The sequence below is a fragment of the Abramis brama genome (genome assembly GCF_963993115.1).
Source record: "Abramis brama genome assembly, chromosome: 4".
Taxonomy (NCBI): domain Eukaryota; kingdom Metazoa; phylum Chordata; class Actinopteri; order Cypriniformes; family Leuciscidae; genus Abramis; species Abramis brama.
In genome coordinates this window covers 5,906,509-5,920,076 of record NC_139966.1, presented here as the reverse complement: position 1 = coordinate 5,920,076, position 13,568 = coordinate 5,906,509, and positions in this window count along the sequence as shown.

The following is a 13,568-nucleotide window of genomic DNA, read 5'->3' as shown; positions in this document are numbered from 1 at the left end:
GTTAATATATTTATTTATTTTTTTCTTTCAGGATTCATTGATGATTAAAGAGTTAAATTTCATCTTTTTTAACAATAGAAATCTTCACTATCACTTTAAAAAAGATTAAAAAAAATAAAGCTAACACATCCTTGCTGAATAGATATTAATTTATTTCAAAAAGGGAAAAAAACTGACACTTTTGAACGGTTGTTGTAGGCAGACAGACAAGGACTGAAGAATAAAGTTTCAACACGATTTTGATTCAATAACACGCATGTAGACAGAATGTGGCAATACACCTTAAGCAAGACCAGACAGAGAATGAACGTGAGGGTACAATTTAAATAGGAACTCAAACAAGATGATTAATAGAACACAGCTGAACCAAATTAACTCATAATGAGGGTGTCCATGGAGTGGCAGGAAAACTGAACAAAGGAAGACGTGTGACTAATAACAACAAACTGACTGTGCAGGAAAACTAAAGCAAACTGAACACAACTGTGACAACACTAGTGTGTACTGTTACAAAAGATTTCTATTTTAAATAAATGTTGTTTCTTTTTAAATTTGTATTCACCAAAGAATCCTAGACAAAGTAGCACAGTTTATGAAAAATATTAAGCAGCATTACTGATAAATCAGCATATTACAGTTTTTCTCGATTGCTTAAACACTATAACCAGGCTTTTGAACTAAAATTTCAAAACCACAACGCCATTTATCAAAAAGCACACCCATTTCACTAAACTATAAACACTATTCCCTGTTTTGACACATGAGTCAAATTTGTTGAACTGTCACTGCAAAACTCTACACACATATCCCTTCATTTCTCATTGCCTACACCATGTTGTCATGTATAAAGCACTAGCATTCAGTATTGTTCACTCAAGTCAGCACAGCTTCAGCTCAGTTAGCACACAATTATCCAGGTGGAAACACTAAGAGTCAAAATTTTACACACATCAATCAGATCCTTCAATAGATATATAAAAGGTCCCAAATCAGTTTATTGAGTTTTGGAACAATGGATCCAGAAAGACATGAAGGAAGAGATGGAGGAGGAGGAGGAGGAGGAGGAGGAGGAGGAGGAGGAGGAGGAGGAGGAGGAGGAGGAGGAGGAGGAGGAGGAGGAGGAGGAGGAGGACGAAGGGCAAGAAGACAAAGCAGTCTCAGATGAAATTCAAGCCACTCTAGTTGCCCACATGTCTTTATCAATGGTATGACTATGAGGGAGGCTGGGCTACGAGTAAGGCCAAATTTGAGTCACGTTCCCGTCACCTCGAGAACCTTCAGGGAGGTGTGGTGGCAAACAAAATTCTATCACTGAATAAAAAACATTTCCAATAGTCTTTGATGAGGTGTATTTTCTTGCAAGAAAAGGCCAGCAGTCGTACAGTCACACAGAGTGACACAGAGTGTGACAGTGAAGGCATCCTTTCTCCTTTATAGTCTTGACTCCCAGAATGTTATCTTTCTAGGCCAATGATGGTATTTCAACCATATGTGAAACATTCTTAGACGTATTCATCATATTGTGTCCTTGAGTGGAGGCCCTCCTGTCACGACCAACACTCTTTACCACTCTAATACAATTCCATATTAGAATAAGGTTTGTGTGTGTGTCTCTTTTACTGTCATATGATGGTCACACACATCTTACTGTAAGTAAATATAAAAAATTAGAGGAGAGTAAAAAAAAAAATATATATATATATATTTTGTGTCTGTGTGTTGTACTGTGTAGTACATGAATGAATAAAAATGTGCCAATGTATCCAAAGGTTGTGTCTTTTGTGTTCATCATGTGAAAAGGTTTGTGAGGGGGGGAACCACAAGCAACATAACTTACCAGTTTTGGAAATGTTGTTTTTTATTGCACCAGTGCGTTAGACTATGTTGTAGTGTGTGTGATTTTGAGGGCTTGTGTGTCCTGTCTGAGGGCAAAGTTTGGTTTTTCAGCAAGAGTGAATGGTTTTGAGTGTAGAGCTTCATTTTGACCTGAAAATAGGATGTTTGGGGAATTGGGTGAGACGTTATGGATTTGTGTTTATAGTTTTGAGAATATGAGGCATAGTTTCAAGAAATGTGTTTAAGCAATCGAGAAAAACTGTAATTATGTAGATTTAATTGATGGACTTTTTAATTTGCAGTCACATGTTTTTTTTATTAAAGGTTATTAGTAAACAATATTTATTTTTGAACTCATGATAATGATAGATAGATAGATAGATAGATAGATAGATAGAAAAGGTTTGAAGATAGATAGATAGATAGATAGATAGATAGAATCTCATTTTGAATCTTATTTTAAATCTCATTTTGAGTCTCATTCCACGTTAGTATAATTAAGCAACACCCCACAATCTCATATTGATTTTATAATATAAAATTAATTAATTATAATGACCCGTACTTTTAAAAGGAGGGCTAGTGTGGCCCGGGGTATTGAGGGTTATGTCCACCCGGGGTAAATCGGCCCAGGGCTCGAACGGGTAGGTTTAGGATAAGGATTAGGGATGGAAACCAGAATCATAGATAGATAGATGCAACATTTATTGTTACATTCTCATTTGCTAAAGCCCAAAGTTTAAAATGACCTGTAAAAAATACGCATTTGCGCGTGCAATTGAAGAGTGTGCGCTACGAGGATAACGGCTGACAGGACAAGAAAGTCTGTTTTTCTGAGGTGAAAAACTTTATTTCAGCGTACACTTATGTCACTGCCTGGTAGTTCCTATTGTGCTGGGTTTTCTGAAGTAGTCATGATTCGCCTCTATAACATAACATGCTCTAAACACGCACGCAGAGTGGAAAAGGAGGAGCGGGGAGCAAGGATCACAAATTTGAACTATATCCATATATGCGATTGGTCTTATTCCATATCACATTTCAAAAATAAATGTTCCAGGTTGACCTCTCTGCAACAGATCGATCCCGCTGCAGTGTCCATGCTCTGGCAGCGCCCGCGCCCACACCAGTCACTTCCCCCCAAACGATCCTGTACTGTAGGTGGAGCCTGAAACCGATCGTCCTCCTTGTGGTGGTAGTCAGGTACTACTGGCCTGTCCCTCACAGGCTCAAACGCGTAACTAAAATGACTAATTTTCGTGTGTAAAGGACCTGCAGCTGCAGCTGCCTATATACCTTCGCAGGTCCTACCATTCCAGTGACGTCATCAGAATTGCCAGCGTTCTTACACTAACAAACGCTATTTTTGTGTTGCTTTTAAAGGCACACTATGCAAGAATTGTACCTTAATATAACAGCTTCAAAGTCATTTCGGTGGTAAACAAACTCATAGTAGGGCGAATAATCCTGGTAGTAGAGCTTGGGGGGGGCCGCTAAAAAGCAGCACTGGATTCAACAGCGATGCTGACCTGACCTTGTTGATGGACTAGTAAGTAAATCTCTTATTTGTAAACGACGCTGTTGACGTTGATTCCTGCGATTATCATGAGAACAGTTGTCAATATCTCACACAATTATCAGGACATAAATAAGCCTAGAGGTTGTAAACAGTGTAAACGAGCACAATTTACAAATTTACAAAAACGAGCACAATTTACAAACTATTACAAACAGGACAAGTGGTCAGTTAGTGCAGTGGTTCCCAAACCTGTCCTGAAGGACCCCCAACACTGCACGTTTTCTTTGTCTCCCTAATCAAACACACCTGATTCAACTCATCAGCTCATTATCACATGGGTTAATGAGCTGATGAGTTGAATCAGGTGTGTTTGATTAGGGAGACAAAGAAAACGTGCAGTGTTGGGGGTCCTTCAGGACAGGTTTGGGAACCACTGAGTTAGTGGACGTGGCGAGAGCGCGCAAGTATTTTTTCTAAATACACCAGTTCTGCTGTTATCCAGTTTTCTAGTTGACTCAAGGTAAGCCTATCTTCGATTCTCTGCTTATTTTTCATTTTCTTTCAGTCTACAACTCTCTACCCCCCAGCTGAAAACCCATCTCTTCCGTGAGCACTTGACCAAAAAAAAAAAAACACTTTTCCTTTATACCCTCGCTTATCGGGCTTATGCTACTCTGAACAATACGACAGTACAAGTATTCCACAACAACTCTAGGGGTCGCTGTTTGACAAAAACACAATTCTTGCATAGTGTGCCTTTAAAAAAAGCTATATTGATATTTTAAATAATTTTTTTAGTGTCATTTACTTTTAATTGTCATAAACATATTATCAATGTTGATTCTTTCAGTTCAGTTCATCTTTAGAGGAAGAACTGCTCTGAATGTGCTACTGATTCACTGTGTAATCTGACCCTTGAGTTGGTAATCAAACTAGCCAATCAGAACTCACCTCACACCTGAAAGTCAGCCAGAGGGTCAAAGTTTATCAACACTATCATTCAGAAGTTTGGGGTGAGTCATTGTTTTATTTCTCTTTTGGAATAAATTAATACTAAGCAAGCAGAGCCGTCTCTCTCCCTATAAGCGAACTAAGCGGCTGCTTAGGGCCCCGCGGCCACTAGGGAGCCCCCTAACTACAGATGGTACTCGCCGGTGTCGCTGCGGTTTAAAGCTAGTTATACTCGACGCCTCTGCACAAGCGTGAAGGTGCACGCAGCAAAAATGACATCATTGCGGTGTGGGCAGTCGTGCGCGTTGGGTGCACAAGACCACATTTCGCTTGGCGGTGTTCATTGGCTCCACATCCGGATCCGACTTCGAGCCGAATCTGGCCGAGCTCGAACTTCTCACCACACCGGCACCCAGTTTACACGTCTAAATTAGTTGCTTAGTATGAGATCGTTAATTTAGTTATGTTGTATACACATTCTTATATCCAAATATTTTGTTTTATTGTCACGAGTAATAATCTCAGTCAACCAACCGTATAGAAATCGTTGTCTTCCCTGGACTTGGAAATTTGACCGCAAAAATGAAACGAGTCTATCCATCGGGTGCAAAAAAAAAAAGGAAAAAGAAAAAAGAAAGAAAAAAATCCCATTATAGTAGAGCTACTACTCTAACGAAATCCAAGTTTTAAGCAGTTTTTACTGTAGAATTATTTTTGCATGAATTTAACTTGGCACATTATACAATGCACAAATAACCGCTTATTGCGCCTTCAGCCCAATTCGCGTTGCTATTTCACGGCAGCCTCGGAGGGTGCGTTAAAGTGGACATAAACCCATTATAGTAGAGCTGATTCTCTAGTCTAATTAAATCCAAATTTTAAGAAGTTTTTACTGTAGAATTATTTTGTTATGAATTTTTTAATTTGACATTACACAATGCACAAAGAGCCGCCTATTGCATTTTCTGCACAATTCGCGGCGCTGTTTCACAGCAGCCTCGGAGGGTGCGTTAAAGTGGACATAAGCCCATTATAGTAGAGCCACTACTCTAACGAAATCCACATTTTAAGCAGTTTTTACTGTAGAATTATTTTTGTATGAACTACATATGTAACGTGTAACAATGACACTGTAAAATGATTTTTTTTTACTGTAAAATGTATAGTTAAAAAGTGTTACCTAGAGTTTTTATTAGATTTATGTATATATTTTATAACTAAACATTTTAAATACACATTTGGCTAATGATTGTTCGCTGAAGTAGTGTTTTTGTAGTTGGAATATATAAAAAATAAATACCAACTCAAACTAGAATCTTTTGTAGAATTGTTTATCTCTTTGATACATCAATATAATATGTTTAAATCACTTTAAAAGGAAGCAAAGAATTTACTGGTCCAACTTCTTCCTCTTTTTAAAGTGTGGAAAAGGGAAAAGAAGTTCAAAGATCGAGACTCCAGCAACACCTGTAACTAGTATAATATTAATAAAATAAAATTTTAATAAAACAATAATTGTGGGCAGTTAAAAGAGGTAGAGATGAAACGTGTAAGGGTTAGATTGGAGTTGCTGCTTTGCGGTGACAATACTCCATTAGGCTATTCACTGCAAGGAAGGGCCCCAAAATTATCCTGATTAGGGCCCCAAAATTATCCTGATTAGGGCCCCCAGACTTACAGAGCTGGCCCTGTAAGCAAGTAAATGTTAAATGGATTCAAAAAGTGACAGTAAAGATTTAGATTGTTAGAAAACATTTTTATTTTAAATAGAATAAATCTTTATTGTTCACCAGGGTGGAAAATTTTCTATATATAATATCGCTTGAATGCAAAATAAAAAGAACTGCATTTATTCATTTATTTATAAAGATTTTATTTTTAAGAAATGCTCACAACAACTTTGTTTCCTCAGACGAAGATGGGAAACGTGTCCAGCGACAGTGGGGTGAACACTTCGTGTGGAAGTGGGAGTTTGGCAAGTAGAAAAAATATTGATAGAAAATGCTTTTTCATTTGGCCTAATCTTTATTAACTTGATTTATAACAAATTAAAACTTGTGGTAAAAATACACATTTCATTTATTTTTTCCAAGGGTTTTTTTTTTTTTTAAGTCTTCCCACTGTGATTTTAAGCCGCACTGACTGCGAGTACACTTGTCATTAAAACTTGATTATCGTATGATGTGCAGTTGGACAGATGTTGTGTTATTTTGCAGGACAGTGAGCACATCCTCATCGCAGGAGATCGTAGGAGGAGATCATATACTCCTCCTCCTCTTCTTCCTCCTCCTCCACCCAACAGCCCCAATCCCCCCCGCCAAGGGGCAAATGATGACGATTTTGAGGTAATGGATATATTCAATGTAGGCTGTCAAACTCTCTAGTTGTTAATTATTCATTTGATTTTTATTTATCTCCAGCACTTTGCAGACAACGAAGAGGAGGATGATGACCGATTTTTTTTTTTTTTTTCTCAATAAAAATATTTTATACATACTCCCCTTTAATGTGATTTTTTATTTTATTGCAAAACAAAACTCCAATGAAAGGCCTGAATCCAGGCTATGTTACCCTTAGTCAGCAGCAAACCTGCCCTCTTTGTTGAGACCAGGGTAAAAAAATAAATAACCTGGGCAGAGTTTTATCCTGGTCTCAACCAAAAAAAAATGTAAGGGCATTGCTTTAAATTATAGACATCCATAAATTACAGAGTAGATTTCCTCTGGCTCACAAGTCCAGGCTCAACAATTCAGGCCAACTCTTTCAGCGACTGATCAGCATCACAGTGTATTCAATTTGGCAGGCCTGTCCGCCTGTTGGGGTCAGAGGTCAGATCTCTTAAAGTTTTACCCTTACCCTTTCCATGTAATATTTCTAATCAGAAATTAGATTAGAATTTCTAAATTTAAAGACTAACAAATTATATTAATAAGAGTCTCTTTTCTAGCTACGCTACTGCTCTAAAGACATCCATCCTAACAGTCTCTCGGGAAATCCCAAACATAAATCAGATAAATAAAATAAATCAGATAAATAAAATAAATCAGAGAAATAAATGTAAACAATCAAAATAAAATGGAGAACAAGTCTATCGGACTTTTCGGTATATGTAATACCTTCTTCAGACAGGCTTGTAAATAAATGTAAACAAAAAGGATAAATAAAGGGAAATTTATTATATATTTATAAGAAGATATTTTATAATGTATACAATATATATTTTTTAAGGAATCTGTCTTAAATAGTGTTCCTTTTGAAATTCGATACTACAGAGCGATCGTCGTGTCTGCACATTCAACAAGCGAAGTGTGAGAGAGAGAGTGAGCGCGCGCATTGCGCGCCCCCTTAAATAGACTGCCGTTGAAAAAGGTTTTTTTTTTCGCCGAAAAACGTCTAAACTAAGCTTTAAACAGTCAAAACAAAAATCCAAGTCGGCGCATTGTTAGTAAATACGTGAAAGGACAGATGTATAAAAGTATTTTTGTGAAAAACTTCAAATTAAAGAATTACACGATGTTTTAGTGTAATTAGGTCACTCTCTCCTCCGCACATGGTCGAGCAAGAGTGGAGAGACAATGAAACTACAGAGTCCACGAGGGAAAATGGCGATATAAAATCGAATTCTTGTCACAATTGCATGGGAATGGTGTGTACATGTAGCCAGGGTTGTGCCTAATCATGCTGATGTGAACATATTTTTGTATCTGTGTTGTGCATGTTGTTATTCATTTTTAAAGTACTCAACTCATGGCGACGACATCGGATGACGTCACGACCATCGTTCGTCGTGTGGAATGTGGTTTTCCTCGTCATGAGGGAAAATATTTATTTTAGATCAAAATATCGAGTTTTAATGCCTCAAATCATGCTATACACATCCTTGACACCTCAATCAACTAATATTCGGGTAAGATGGATCATATATTTAATTCTGGATGTTGTTTTTAATTTTTAATGTGTTTCTCAGAAAGAAAATAATTTAAAATCAACCAAATAAATTTTCATGCCAAAAAACGGCTCATATAGGTGTAGTCAATGTTGTATTTAACTGATATTCAGATGGGATGAGTTATATTTTTAACTTTAAATGTGTTTTTTGATTGTTCAATGATGAGATATGCAAAGCTTAGTCTCAGCCTCAGACGTCACGCCCACGGAACGTTGGCTAAACTTCTGCCGTCAGTCTGAAGGTCTGGCTACGCGAGACTATGCAAAGCTCTGATGGGGATGACATCGGATGACGTCACAACAATCGTTCGTCGTGTGAAATGTTGTTTTTTCCCCCATAAAAATCCTAGTCCTTTTGAAAGGAAAATGAAGATAATATGAAAATGTAAGATTGAAGAGCACTTGTAGTTCTTTCACCTGTGAAGATACTACTTGAAAACAGTGTAGAAAATATTGCAAAACCGCAAGACATCCCAGCAAACACATTTACGTTGTGGCAACGTCTGTGGCACGTTGCATTTATGCAATGGCAGCGTCGCCGTCTACGTGCTCGCAACATTGTAACAACGTAGAATTGTAAGACGCGACAGGGCTGTAGCAACGTTGCGCGACATTCAGCAACTGAGAGATGACGTTCTGACAATATTTTTATATGCTGCTATATCCCCCATTAGCTATACTTTTTATTGTTTATTGTCTATATTATTATTTAATGGGGCTATCAACACCTGCAAGTGTACACTTTGAAGAGTAAAAATGACAGAAGGTTTCGTTAATTCAACTTTATTAAAACTGCATAATAGAATCAAATTGCACTTCCAAAAGTAATTACATTTGTGAGAAAAAAAAAGAAATAAACGAATATACAAATTTATTTTAAGTGTAATAAATAAAACATAAAAAGCAAAGGCAGATCAGAACATTTAATGAACAAAACCGGGTCTGTATGGCAGACAGTAGCCGAAAGCAGGTGTCACCGGGGGAACATCCACAAATCCAGAGGAGCAAAGAAACGAATGAGACTAAATAGCAGAAAAATCTAATTACAAACTAAACAGTGCAAGCGAGGCTACATTACTCACATTAGAAATTAAAGTTGTAGGTTGTGTTTGATAGCTGAGGAAGACTAAATTAAACGCAATACTCACGTATCCTTGCTCGATGAAGAACGAGACAACACAATGAGCCCAACAACAGGTGGTTGGGATTTAAAAGGCTGATTTTCCCGCTTCAGGGCAGTGAAGAGTACATTATGTAGTCCAGTGGTTGTCAAGACACCGTTGGCACAACCTTAAGAAATGGCTCTGAACGGTGGTTTAATGTCAACATTGTGACAACGCTGTAACAACCTTCACTACACAACGTAGTTATAGCAACCTTTTGGCCATGTTGTTAAAACGTTGTTAGAAGGTTGGCTACGTTGTGCCGACGTTCTGTGTTTGCTGGTTAGTTACCAGCATTATTAGAATCTTTCCCAGGTTTATTAAATGGCAATATTAACACACTCTTCCAGCTTTTGGGCATTTTACCTTCTTCCCATATCTTATTAAATAAGTATAATATTATCTGTAATAGTTTTTCAGGTAGTTTCTGGAACATGACATAACTCAGTTGATCTTCTCCTGTAGAAATATTCCTAATACCATTTAACACTATCACTAATTCATTCAAATTAATTTCTGAATTAGTATTTTACCATAGTACTTTCCTCGCTATCTTTTTTAATAAACACATCTCTATTTTCCTTAAGAACCTTCTCTTTATGTAGTCTATAGATATCATCTAAATGGTCACCACTATGCACACTGGCCATCAAGAGCCACAACTTCACACACTGCTTTATACACTCTTGTAATCAGCAACAGCTGCGCTACTCTGCTAATTGTGGGAGTGGTTTCCTAGCAAGAAGTCCATGGTACAAAATAAAATTATTTATAAATCTGGGGCCTGTTCTTCGTACGTTGCTTATTACATCCGAGATCAAATGACACATCCAAGATGATATCATCGTGTGAATCATGATCCGGCTAACTCGGTTTTTCGAACACACCTGCCGGATATGATTAGTATCGCTGGATTGAGTTATCTGAGATAATTGCGTGTTCATGCGCTGGTTAAAAGGGGATATGTATCGATAGTAGAAACATTGATCAGCAACGCTGCTATTGGCTGTTCAGCGTGGCCGAAGAGCGCGCTCAGTTTTTCTCCTCAGCAGAGCAAGAACTAATAGTCGAAGTTTATTCGGAATTTTAATGTTTAATCAAAACGCCAGGGAACACCTCAAAGTCTGCAAAAGCCAGGGAAGAGGGCTGGCAAAAAGTAGCAGACAATTTAAATCCGTTAGAAGTGGCCATGTTAGATGTTTTTATCACTTATTAGACTATATTATTGTATTTTAATAATTGCATAATTACTTTGTGCATTGTAATGTCAGAGTCACCACACTAGAACATGGGAACAAATAAAAGTGAAGTACAAAATTATTCTACATAATGGTAATTTTTGGTTATATTATAGTCTCTTTTATAAAAGGCACTGTTAAATAAATGTTTGTCTGTTTATAAAAGCAACCAAGAAAAAGGCTGAGAAAAAAAGAAAAGATCTTAGTAGCCTACACTGTAAATAATTTTTGCTGCATTAAATTAAGGCCGTATAGTCATTTCAACTGTTAAATCTTGAGTAATGATGAATTGCTTTGACTTGTGAAAGTGAAAACTGATAAACTTATGTTAATGTAAAAATATTTTGCTATGAGTTATTGATCACATTTTTCCCGAGTGTAGTTCATTGTAATGACATTGTGTTTTCCTCTTTTGTGCACTTTTACATAATACACCAACACTTGTATCTGTTCCCAAGAAAGTGGTGGCTGAAATATGTGCAGTAAGTGGACATTTTCTAACTTTCCAAAGGAAAGAAAGTATAAGACTTTGTAATGTCCATTTGTTTCCATTGCACTGGACAGTGAATAAACCCTCTCAGATAACTGTCATATGGAGGAACTAGCCTACCTGCAAGTGCATAAATAACTTTACTTCATTTATACTTGTATGCTTTATGGCTGCAATATAAGTTGCAGGATTCCACATCTACAGAAAGGCCCACAGAAGAGTCTGCACACACAGAGGAGACATAGGCCTACAGGTGGGCAGTGTATAGACAACTTTTCCTTTTTATTTGTTGCATGAGGCATGTGTCTAATATCTCTTGTTGCAGGCACTTGACCACTGGCTTTTCTTTACAAAGAACAATTGAAATAAAACTCAAGGAACTAAGCATATTTGTCTTTTATTAAACATTTAATGAAAAGTGTTTTTTTTTTTGGCAATGCTGTGTAATATGGCACATGCAACAATGTCACAGGCCCTGTCAGGTGTGCAACCCTCAGACTTTTCAGACACTAAAATCTTCCCTTTAGCCAAAGTTCATTTCATTGTGTGCCCTTGTCCTGGCTAGAGCTGCATTGTAACTGGTTTGGGTCAGGGAATGGGGTCATAAAACACCTGTCTGCAGGAACATGTCATAATCACCTATGAAAAAATGCAGTTCTGTTAGGATCAGTATAAGTGTATGTAATACAGTGAGCTTGATATTTAATTGTGGAACTTTTCTTACCACTTTAAAATAATGTGCATAAATGTGAATCTCTGAAAATTCTTAAGTCATGCACAGATCCTGCCATTTTGCTTTCACATTTGTGATATGGAAGATGTTAGTCAACTGCCTTTTTTTTTATTTGATATAATATTACTAATCTGGAATATTAAGAATCACAATAGTAACTGGGCTGCACATTTACATTGTGAACCCCCTTTCTGTTCACATAATCCCCTTCATTGAGGCCTTGATGGCAGTCTATGGTACCGATCACGTTAGTGAAGCCTGAGTGACATATCTGTAATCGGCATGGTCATGATTGTATGATCTTCATAAGAAATTATGATAGCCTAAAAAAAAAAAACTGCTTTACAACATTGGGTCTTACGTGGCTTGGAAATGCCAAAAAAAAAAACTAAAACTGTTTTTTAAACCTAAAAGCGACAAAAAACGACAATCTCACGAGTCACGAGAAAAAATATATCTCTCAGAAAGTGCACTATCGTGCTGCGCTGGACTTCCCGTATCAGCTCCGCTTATGAAGGATCTAATCCTGTTTACCTGAAATAAGCCTGCTCCCGAGCAGGTTTAAGATTGCGCACCTGTTGCTATGACAACAAGTCCAGGATGAGCATTGAAGAACCAAACAATCCAAGATCATGCCAAATCGCCAACAATCAAATCCAGCTAAGTGAGTTAGCGACGTACGAAGAACGGACCCCTGGAAACCTTTGAGCTGTTTGTTTGAAAACCACAGACATCGCAATCATTAGCAAAAGATGGCTTGTATCTGTTTAGAGTTTATTTACCCCATCGCAACTAATTTGACCTGTGTGAACTAGGACAGCTAATCACCTCAATGTTCTTTTAAACCCTCCTTATCTTATTTTTCCACAACACAAAAAGAAATAAAAATGTCCTGCTCGCTCTTGCGTGTTTAAAGGCAGAGAATGGTGACTTTAAGGCAAAATACTACAGGTGAAAAGAGTAAAATTTTTAACTACAGATGGTAACCAACCAGAATGCCTATTACTGCCGCGCCAGCCACCGCGGCAAAAATAAAGTCATTCGTGAAATGCCTGCCAGGTGGTGCATTTTTTTCAATTGCCGTAAGTGGGGTTAATGTCAATTAACAGTAAGGATGAAATACTACAACTATGGTAAACAGAATAGAACTTTTTATAAGGTCAGAAAATAGAATAACAAGTAAAAATTAGAGACGATAACAATATAACCTGTATTTCATATTGTAGGCCTAGACGTCGGTGGGCGACAAGCCTATTCCCCAGGGAGCAGTGCGATAAAAAACACACACAAACAAATTTAATACCAAAAAGTAAATTATGTGCAATGAAGCTGATTATTTGTACTATTCTATTGAGGAATGAGACGAATGAAGAGCGCTTCTCGTTCGTGTGAGCGAACACACATTGTAACGTTTGGTCATTTCGCATCGAGTAAAGTCATAGCCGAGAGGTAGAACTTACGTTCATTTAGATGACACGGGTTCAAATCCCGAACCAACTTGGACTACTGCAATTTTTATATTAGCCTATTAATGCATTTTATAGCCTATTATTGATGCAGAGAGATTTGTCTAGTTCTACAACTCTGTTACACCATAGTTTTTTGGTTATATTTATAAAATAAAATTACCATGCATTTCCATTTTACACTAAGGAACAAATATTATACAATGACTTTACTTCTGTAGCCT